At 39.7% G+C, this 6,252-nt stretch overlaps 1 pseudogene; it reads right to left on the bottom strand.

Annotated features, from left to right (window-relative positions):
• Positions 1-4,557: 4,557 nt before the first annotated feature.
• Positions 4,558-4,665, bottom strand: LOC127222925 (uncharacterized; annotated as a pseudogene).
• Between the last annotated feature and the right edge of the window lie 1,587 nt (positions 4,666-6,252).

Raw genomic sequence — 6,252 nt, 5'->3', positions numbered from 1 at the left:
AAACAGTTGACCTGAGTAAGTGGGAGCTCACAGACCCCAGTCTGACAGCTAGGGAACCTACATAGGACTGAAGTAGGCCCCCTGATCATGGGGTCAGTTGGGGGTGGTGGTGTTGGGCAGTGGAACCAGTATTTATCACTAGTGCATGAACCAGCTTTTTGGAGCCCATTCCCTATGAAGGGATACTCTCTCAGGCTAGATACATTGGGGAAACCTCAGTCCTGCCCCAATGATGTGACAGATTTTGATGATACCCCATGGGAGACCTCACCCTCTCTGAGGTCTCTGAGGAATAGATGGGGATTAGGTGAGAGAAATGAAAGGACAAGAGGGAGAGGGAACTGGGATTGGTATATAAAATAAGATTGTTTTAAATTTAATAAATATTTTAAAAAGTGACTATAAGAAATACATCAAAAAAAATCACACGAGGAGAGGATGCTCCAAAGGAAAGTGACAGAGAACATGGCTATGTTTATTTTTATTTCTAGTTGTATTAGTAAATTAATAAGATTGACTCACAAAGATGGGAAAGGCAAAGTGTGGACTACATTAAAAAATTATTTACATTTTTATGTAGTTTTAAATGTTTATTGTTTGACTACATTTTAGAAAGGCAGCTACTCGTAAAAGGCAAAGAAGATATGATAAACAGCTGAAGAAGCTTTTGTCAAATTCAAACAAATGGCAAGATCCTGGATCCTTGGTTTTTATGTACCTAGCTATAGGATTGACCTGTAGCCTTAGGAAAGTCTTCCAGGAAGATCAGTATGTCCGAAAAGCTAAGGACAATAGGGCCAGACTCTGGCCTTTGAGCCTTCGGGAGTTTTGTTGATTGAACACTTAATCCAGGCCTGTCCTCAGATGATCATGACTGGATGGGACTAGAAGCCACTGTTTTCCAGGGCAATTATGCTGTAAATATTAGTAGAAGCAAAATATTCAAAACAATAGGATGGATTTAAAATTGTTTGGTGTTATCTCTGATCATTCTTCCTAAAACTTACCTGCACCCTGCTAGTCTTCATGACTCTTTCTCTCAGTCTATGTCTCTCAAACTCCCTCTCTTTGTACTTCCTGATCTTTCTCTCTCTCTCTTCTCTCCTTTTCTCTCTTTCAACTACTGACAAAAGATTTTGCTGTAAGCCTTGATTCATAGTAGTGTAATTTTACTACAAAAGCCTGAAGCTCTTTGGCATGAATAATGGTACAGACAGGCTGAGGCACTTGTTCCAAAGTCCATCCCTCATATCTGATCATGTGCAATTCTCCACTTTCCCCAGAAAAACTTGAGAATATGCAAATCTTCTCCTCTTCCCCTTTCCCCTGATTTATTTATAATTCATAAATTCTTTATCTCAAGGCTTCCCTCGTTAAGTCACAATTTTAAATTCAACAGAAGTCACACTATCTTATTCCATGATATTTCATATGTTCTGATGATGTTCTGACATGTGATTTCAGGAAGCTGAGGTACTATTTTGAGCCCTGCCTGAAATGAAATGGCACTTATAGTTTTTTTTTTTTCTAGAGCCATTTCACACAGTACATTCCGTGTGAATACTAGAATGCAAACCAGTATTCCCCTCTCATAGGTATGCTGGAAGAATATCTTTACAATGAGCCTTTAAGTCCGTTTCAAGAAGTTTTCATCAGACCTGGTGTTCTGATGCCAGGATTAGAATGGTAAAAGAAGATCTGGTCCCTGAAATTGATGAGTCATGTCCAGAAGGGCACAAGGTAGAAACTGATTAGTAGTACTATGTATTCAAAATCAATGCTAGCTGTACAAAATACAACCAAATAAGTATGCTGTTCTCAAATAACAGTGTTAGCTGTATAAAATAAGCCCAATGAGTACATATTGCATGCTCAATGCCAATGTCAGCTATGCAAAGTAGAACCTGGGCTTGCAAATTGCTGCTATGAGTTGCATTTTGGTGACAGAGTGGCAAAGGAAAACAGTGGGTGGAGGAGTAGAAGAGGCAGAAGAAGAGTATGAGCAAATGGGGATGAAGAGGAGGGACAAAGGCCAGAGGGCAGCAAAAGCACACAGGTTGAAGGCAATGGAATAACTAGCAAGGCTTCTGAATTGCCTCCCAGCTCTGACACAGAGGGGCATAGTTGTGGTGACTTAAGGGTGTGTCAGACTTTTAGTGTGGGCTGTGACTTAAGGGTGTGTCAGACTTTTAGTGTGGGCTTTCATTTGCAGATGGAGGAGTAGTCGCTTAAGTGAATGATGTGTTTGAGATTGTGAGACCATAGGATACAGCATGGGCATAAAGCACTTGTTTTATAGATGACTGTGGTGATTATTTTGGAGGAGTTGTGGTATGAGACCTCTTTTTTTGGCTGTTTGTTTTGAACTATTAGAAACTTATTTATTTGTTTATTTTACACCCAAACACAGTTTTTCCTCCTTCCTTTCCTCCCAGTCCCTCCCCTGGTCCTTCCTTCTGCCCATCCAGTCTTCCTTTTCTAATTCAGAAACAGTTACCCTATGGATGGCATGTCAAGTTACAGCAAGACTAAGCACCCCCCCCCCCTTGCATTAAGGTTGGGCAAAACAACCCAATATGAACAACAGGGTCCCAGCAGCTCACAGAAGAGTCCAGAACAACACCTGCTCCCATTGTTAGGAGTCTCACAAGAAGACCAAGTTACACAACTGCCACTTATATGTAGAGGGCCTAGGTCAGTTCCATGCAGGCTCCCTGGTTGTCAGTTCAGTCTCTTTGCGTTCCTACAAGCCGAGATTATTTGATTCTGTGGGTCCTACAACCTTTCTTCCCTGTCTTCAGCAGGATTCCCTGAGCTTGGACTAATATATAACTGTGGGTCTTTGCATGTTTCCACCAGTCGCTGGATGAAGCTTCTGATGATTATTGGGCTAGGCAACAATCTATGAGTTAGACATCATTACACTGACTATTTTTTTTTCCATCTAGTCATATTTGGTTCTATCCTAGGTCTCTAGGCCATCTAGCCTGGTCCTGGTACTCCAGGCTAAGTTAGAGATGGGCTCTTTCTTGTGGGATTGATTTCTGACTATCCCAGTCATTGGTTGGTCACTCCCACAATCTCTGTGTCACTTTTACCCCAGCACATCCCATAGGCCAGACAGACTGTGGGTTATATGGCTGGGTTGGTGTCACAATCCCTTCACCAGTAGTCTTGCCTGGTCACAGGCAGTGGACAGTTCAGGCTAGTAGTCTCTTTTGATAAGAGTCTTAACTGGGATCATGCTTATAGATTGGTAGGAGTTTCCCTTGCACTGGGTTTCTACCTCACCCTGAAATGACTCCCTTCCCTGTTGGCTCTTTTAGTACTCTCCCCAACTCCCATCTCATGTTCCTATCCTCACCTGCCCCCAGTCCACAAACAATTTCTCTAGAAATACCTCTTAAGTATTTTTTTAACTTTAGATTTCTGTGTATTTTCTCATCCACCAGCATAATCCCCAAACAGTCTATAAATATTTCCCCTTATGCACCCTTACCCACAACAAGGACATTTCTCTTTGCGACAGAAAGAAGCCACTACAGAAAACCACAACCAATCAAAATGCAGAGTTGTGGAGCTCAGTCCCATTGATAACATCTTATTCTTAAGGCTGAGGGAACATTGGAGAAGAAGGGATTGAAAGATTTTAAGAGTGAAGGGATTAGGGAGTTTGCTGTGAAATGGTCTCCTAGTAATGTTAGAAGCTACATCAATCAGTCTCATCAACATGTCTGTTTAAACATGAGCTGAACAAGGATGACATCAATGAGCATGCCAGACTCAATGGGAAAATCCCATAAAGCCTCAGACCCACACCAAGGACCACAAGCAACTAGGAAAGCTGGAACAGGTGGTCTTCCCAAGGGTACAGCACACCAGTTAGTTTTCCAATGTCAAATGAACTGCTCTGAAAACATACATGCAAATAACATTATACAGAATGAACAGATTATATGTATCATACACACACACACACACACAATAACAATTAGTTGGAAAAAGGAAGGCATGAATTTGAAGGTGAGCAAGGATCGATGTAAAAGAAGGTTTGGAAGGATAAATGGGAAGGGGAAAATATTGTAATTAAATTATAATCTCAAAAATTAAAGAAAAGGGGAGATGTGCAGGTCTGTGATTTTAAAATAAGCCTATTCACTTCCTCCTGTCTTTTATCCTGCTATTTCCTAACATAATCCACGCTATCTTTGAAATTAATTATAATATGTAATCAACAGCTGTTTATCATGGAAAAAAATTATATTAATCATTGGCATTCCATTATGCTGAGCTTGTCTGCTAGCACACACTATACACCAATCTAAGTCCCTCCCAGGTGTTATCATGTTCCTTCTATGAGAATTCTATAAGGTAACTGATTTGGAAAATGGAGTTATCAGTTTAGGGAAACTGCATATTTGAGTGAGAGATGTCTATTTTCTGCTTTCTTATTTTCTTTAAGTCACTGAATACTTTGTACTTCTCAATGGATATCTGTGCATATTTAGTGCTTTGTGTGGTGTTTTTAAGAAGTAGTTTTTCATTTTTTTAATGTATCATATTCCTTTTTGTATGCATCAAAACTCACACTGAGTAGTAAATTCTGAGTGGCAAGAGAGAATTTATTTTGTAGCTGCCTGGACTGGTGAACAAAACACATCTAAGTGCTGCAATAAATGGCTTTATTGCAGTATGACCTATCCACTGATAAAGGTTCAGCTGTGACATTAGTTTATTCACAGTCTGTAATTATTAACACAATGTACTGATCATTTTCATTTACCTTTTCAACTTTGTTCCGGTTACTTCCATGTAACACACACACACACACACACACACACAAAGACCCAGAGACTGATATTGAGATTCAAACTTCAAGCTGAATATTAGAAGAACAAAGCAGCTGGCCACAAGCTTCTTACCTCTGCCTCAGGCTGAATGGCCTGTTCCTGTCTCTATGAGCGCTCAACAAGCCTCAAACTGCTGCCTCTCCTTGGTGTGGCTGAATGAAGAACACAAGTGTTCCTATCTTCAGTGTGGCTAGAGAATGAAAAGCTTCTCTGAGACATTGCTTCTGTCTTATATACTTCCCTAATGTTGGGGTTAAAGATGTGAGCTATAATTCTCTTTTATTTTAGACTGATTCACTCTTGTGGAGATCTGGGTCACCTTGGGCTCATAGGGATCCACCTCTCTCTTAATCCTGAGTCCTAGGATTAAAGGTATATACCACCACCTCCTAGATTCCAGCTGCTGTGATTAAAGATATGTGTTTGGCTTCTGTGGCCTGTAGCTTTCTGAACCATCAGGCAAGCTTTAATAAATCATAAACAATATCTCACCACACTTCCATATCACCAACTCACCACCCACCAAACCAAACCCATCAATCACTATCCTTCTTTAGCTACTGATTTGCACATCGTGGGAGTATCATGTATGGAGTGATATAGCATATACTGTTTTGTAACTGGCTCTTTCCTTTTACATGATACTTTCAAGGTTCAAAAAGGAACCTTGTAGTAATAACAAAGACTTATTTCTTTTAATATGGCTATTGCACACTCTGGATTATCCAGCAGTAAACATTTGGGCTATATTTATTTATCTGCTGTGATAATGTAGCAGATCATAGAAGAAAACTTTCCCAACCTAAAGAAAGATATGCCTATGAAAGTACAGAAAACCAAGTAGAGTGAACCACAAAAAAAATATCCTCTTACCACATAATAATCAAAACACAAAACATACAGAATAAAGAAAGAATATTAAGAGAAGCAAAGGAAAAAGGCCAAATAACATATAAAGGCAGACCTATTAGAATTACACCTGACTTCTCCATGGAAACTCTGAAAGCCAGAAGGCCAGATATTCTACAAACACTAAGAGACCACAGATGCAAGCCTAAACTACTATACCCAGCAAAGTTTTCAATCACTATAGATGGGAAAACAAAGATATTCCATGACAAAGCCAGATTTAAATAATAAATATCTGAAAAAAATAACTTCCATTTATCTTAGTGATGTCTTTTGACTTGAATTTTTCTGAAGGTGGATGATGATCAGTCGGGTTTAATGTATTTTATACCTGAGTATTGTACTTCATCTTCCCTACCCCTCTTCCCACTCCAACACCTCCTGTGACCCCTGTCTTCTCACAGCCATGACTTCTTACAAATTAATTTTTCTTCCTTTCCATTTCTTTGTCCATATAGCATAATTTCCATCCATCCATGTAAATGTTCATTGA

Source organism: Phodopus roborovskii, unplaced genomic scaffold (assembly GCF_943737965.1).
Source record: "Phodopus roborovskii unplaced genomic scaffold, PHOROB, whole genome shotgun sequence".
In the NCBI taxonomy this organism is placed as follows: Eukaryota; Metazoa; Chordata; class Mammalia; order Rodentia; family Cricetidae; genus Phodopus; species Phodopus roborovskii.
Note: the sequence above shows the minus strand (reverse complement) of the source record. Positions and strands in the feature narration are given on the sequence as shown.